Source organism: Pinus tabuliformis, chromosome 5_2 (assembly GCF_031772625.1).
Source record: "Pinus tabuliformis cultivar Carrire ecotype Pingquan chromosome 5_2, CPIR1, whole genome shotgun sequence".
NCBI lineage: Eukaryota > Viridiplantae > Streptophyta > Pinopsida > Pinales > Pinaceae > Pinus > Pinus tabuliformis.
Genome location: NC_142306.1, coordinates 604456178 through 604461145, shown reverse-complemented (window position 1 = coordinate 604461145; position 4968 = coordinate 604456178). Strand labels below are relative to the sequence as shown.

At 41.4% G+C, this 4968-nt stretch overlaps 1 pseudogene; it reads left to right on the top strand.

Annotated features, from left to right (window-relative positions):
* The first annotated feature begins 1080 nt into the window (after positions 1-1080).
* On the top strand, positions 1081-3211 carry LOC149160453 (L-type lectin-domain containing receptor kinase IV.2 pseudogene; annotated as a pseudogene).
* The last annotated feature ends 1757 nt before the right edge of the window (positions 3212-4968 follow it).

Below are 4968 nucleotides of genomic sequence, written 5' to 3'. Positions count from 1 at the left end.
AATTTTATTTTTAAATATTTTAGCATTGAGGATGAGTAAAATAAATATTAACTTTTATATTAAAAAATAGTATACATATGAACTGGATCATCAATAATTAATAAAATTATAATTTATTTCTATTGAAAAATACTTTCTTTATATATTAATTATCATAAAATTGATAGAAAAATATCCGTGATATCTTTACTCGAATTAGTAGTAAAAAAGATAACACGATGAAATTACAACTACCTATCGCACCCTTTTTTAGATAAAAGGAAATTATGTTTCGGAAGAAAAGAAAAAACATTGAAAATTAAATTTAAAAAACATTCACATCACCAAATTTTTATAAAGTAGATCTCAAGGCTCCTCTACCACATTATAAAAAATATATTAGGCAGTACACTTTATTATTAACTCGTATTATATAACTATGAGAATTATCTATGTGATAGCAGAATCATTTACAGGAGATAACTTGGAAATTGATGCGATATATTCGCTTCTCTTAGGCCTTCCAATGTAATATCACCCATAATTTCGCTATCATTTACTTTAATGCGATGTATTAGCTTCGCTTAACTTTCTATATCGATATACCCGTAATACCAGAGTCATATATTTCGACCAAAATTATTACTTCTTAATTTAATTATCTTATATATTAAAATCGGATAATATTTATCGAAATGAGAAGGTTGAATTGCATAATATATATATAAATAACATTTTGGATGTTGAATTAAAAAAAATAAAAAATAAAATAATAAAAAATCGCAATCTCACATTAAAATAAACGCTGATTATGAGGATATAAGTCATAATTTCGCTGTCAAAGTTTTGCCGGTGATTACTTAACTGTCCGATTCGATAACGTTGAATAGTCAATTCATTATTAATGGTGTTATTGTGGATTAGGCTGCTTGATCGAGGAGGTATGGACAGCAATCAATATAATTTGGTACATGACAGGGACATTACAAGCAAGGAACTCGATGGGCGGTTGGTATGGTGATTAGTCGTCGTCCCGATACGAATTTATCGGAGGACTTCGGCCATTGGAGAACGGCCCTCTACAAAACCCATGTATTAGGATCCAAGTTCCAACCGCCAGATATTTCAACAGCCGTGGCCTTATTCCAGAGAGAACATTACCTCCTAATCGGTCAGTAATGATTCCATGGCGCAGACTGCATGTTCTAGCCTTCAGCTACATCGTCATAACACTTTTACCTGCACGGGCCGTGGGCGAGGATCATCGACATACCAGTTTCGTGCTCAACGGATTCAAAGGAACCAACATCATTTTCGAGGGGGATGCTTCGCTCATCCGCTCCGGATCCGTGCTCGCCCTTACAGATCACACTCATTTCAGACTCGGCCGGGCGCTGTATTCAATTCCCGTGCAGATGAAAAGCAACGAGACGCTTTCCTCCTTCAGCACTACCTTCGTTTTCTGCATGGTGCGTCCCCACTCTGACGCAGGCGGGGAAGGAATGGCTTTCATCGTCACGCCGACAGGCAGATCTCCAGTGGAAGTTGTGTCATCTGAATATCTGGGCTTGCTGAACGTCACCAGCAACACGCAGCCATACAATCACTTGTTAGCAGTGGAGTTCGATACGATCCAGAGTGCGGAATTCGATGACCCCAACGACAACCACGTGGGCGTGGACATCAACAACCTCACCTCGGTGGAGACTAAGCCTGCTGGCTATTGGAATGGGGAGAACTTCCATGGATTGAACCTCAAGAGCGGACGCAACATACAGGCCTGGATTGATTACGACCATCTTCAAAGCCTGCTCAATGTTACCTTAACGTTGGCCGGTTCGTCTAGACCGCAGAAGCCCCTCATATCTCAGAAAATCGATATACAGAATGTGCTGGAAGAAAAGATGTTCGTTGGTTTTTCAGCGGCTACAGGGAATTTCGGCGAAGATCATTTAGTTCTCGCGTGGAGCTTCACCACAGAAGGCACGGCGCCTCCCCTCGATATTTCGCGTCTCCCTTCTTTTGCTAACCTGTATTCCAAGCGTCTCAGTCGAGTATTTATAGTCGGCGTTACAGTAGGCACTCTGGTCTTCTGCTTACTGGTCGTTGCGGCCATGTTTCTCAGAAAAGGCAAGCACAAGGAAACGATCGAAGAATGGGAGCGGGAGTTCTGGCCCCATAGATTCGCTTACAAGGAACTCAGCATCGCCACGAACAGGTTCCGCGACGGAAACGTATTGGGCAGCGGGGGTTTCGGTAAGGTTTACAGAGGTATTCTCCCTGGCAGCAGCCAGGAAATCGCAGTGAAATGTATAACGAAGGAGTTCACAGAGGGAATGAAGGGCTTCGTGGCAGAGATCTCGACAATGGGGCGCATGCAACACCGAAACCTGGTTCAACTCCGGGGATGGTGCAGGAGGAACAAGCAGCTCTTCATCGTTTACGACTACATGCCCAATGGCAGCCTGGATAAACTCATATTCGGGAACCCGTCGACGGTCCTGCCGTGGCCACGGCGTTACGCGATCCTGAAGGACGTGGCATTGGGATTGCTGTATCTGCACGAGGAATGGGAGAAGAGGGTCATCCACAGAGACATCAAGTCCAGCAACGTGCTGCTGGATTCGGAGTTCAACGGGCGGCTGGGGGACTTCGGCCTTGCCCGGCTTTATGATCATAGTGAGAACCCGGGGACGACTATTGTTATGGGAACGCTGGGGTACATAGCGCCGGAACTCGTACAAACGGGGAAGGCCACGCCCAGCTCGGACGTTTTCAGCTTTGGGGTTCTGCTGTTGGAAGTGGCATGCGGGAGGAGGCCCGTGGATATGTTGAAGGACGCCGAACAAACGATTTTGGTGGAGTGGGCGTGGGAGCTGTACATAGAAGGAAGTCTGTTGGAGGCAGCGGATCCAAAACTTGGAAAGGGAGGATATGATGTGGGCGAGATGGAGAAGGTGCTGAAATTGGGGTTGCTGTGTTCTCACCCAGAGCCGGTGAGCCGGCCGGGAATGCGCCATGTCTGCCAAATACTAGAAGGCGAAGCTCCTCTTCCGGAAATCTGCAAGTCTTCATTAAACGTGAGTATTATAAGTGGTGTCTCCCGAAGGAACCCAACAAATGATAAGTCTGTGGAGGAAACGTCGACCAGAAGCCTGTCAGATTGAAGGTTCAATTCGGCTTCCGATAATTCTGTATCCTGCTAGCACGGTCATGTGACTAACATTAGTGAGGGAGCATTAAATGCAATATTGGTGACGAAGCAGTTTTGTACGTCACACTGCATATCCTAATATATATATATATATATATATTACTTAGTTTTCCCCTTCGAAATGCTTATCGATCACCAGGCTTTTGTGGGAGCAATAGTTCACAAGGCAATAATAAAATTTTCGAAGGTGCTTTCTCATTGATAATCTTGTGAAGGCGTGAAGGGGAATTTTCTGTAAAATAACCAGAATGCTTTTAGTCCATATTCCTATATTGGAATAGGCTTTCCAGATTTTTAATTTTGTTTTAGAAAATATAGGTTGCGATTTCCATTTCTGGAATACTCTTCATTCGGGTTGAAATTTCTCTCAAACCCTAATCTTGTATTTTGGTTATTGTAAAATTAATTAATTACATATAATTAATAATGTCTCTTCGTTTCATTCCTCGGCTCTTCATTTCATTATTCGCCCCTCACATTCACCATTCATTCTGCCGTGGCCTTCTTGCATTTGAATAATACGAATGAGCGCATCCTGCATTTGCATCCAGCCTACATGAGTCTGACCTCCTCCTGGTTGGTTTCTAATTCAATTTCAGAGCAGGGATATCCCTGGTAGCTGTCAATACTCGAGCTGTGATTAAATATACGATATTTGGGACTTTGGCTGCGAACTAACTGGCCATTGTTGTCGAATTCAAATTAAGGATTTCAAATGTCTGTGCTGCCCGATACACTTTTCTCATAAGTTAATCTTTCATGTGGTTACAACGGCAGGGAATGCGATATTCCATGTTTGTCTACAAGATTTAAGACATATAACTAGTTTTTTAAAACGATGGTTAAAACAAACAGATTGAGTGAACCAATACAATTGATCGCTGGTGCTAAGATAAGGGGATTAGGGGATCAGAAGGCCCTCTTGTCCTCTCTGTTTTGGACTAAAGGTGGTAGGCGAACGAAGTCTGCTTCGAATCTTCAGTTCCAATCTATAGTGTCACGAACCCTCCCCCAAACCAGTCGATGCATTCGAAATAACTTGGCATATTCGATGATGGTTATATTGGTAATTTGATGATATTAAAATTAGTATAAATTTATTTTAAACATGTTGATTTAACATGTTTTAATATTGATCAAAATTTTTACTAATTGTAAAAATTTTTTTTTCCTTAATGTAATATGGATCATAAAGCTTGAATTTAGAATTAGATTTTTGTTTTATATATATATATCACCACAGATCTATATGGTGATAAAGAGCACAAAAATAATATTGCACTATCATCAAGGAAGAATACTCTCCAGGAAACTCTGAATCGCATGAAATCCGCAAGAAAGAAACAACTCTCAAGACAAGCAGGGGAAAACCCCGCCCAATAGCAAAAAAGTGAACTCGACAAACCCTCAAGCAAAGCAGGGGGAAAGCCCTGCCCAATAGCAAAAAAGTGAACTCGACAAACCCTCAAGCATCAACAGTTATGAGGATTCAAATACCGCACAAAATAAATCTTCATTTAATAGCAAAGCAGATCTCCCAGACCAAACTTCTTCTCTGACTATAAGACACCAATGTCCCCAGAAGAATGTCCCCAGAACCAGAAGAGATGAAGGAGATGCAAGATAAAGGAAGTTGGAAGACCATAGAGAAAAAAAAAGAAAGCTACAACACCAATCTCGCCAAAAAAGACTAGAAGCCAGACAATTAAGAACTAAGAAAATTATAGGTCCGATAGACCACCACCATCATCATCATTATATGTGAAAATTATGAT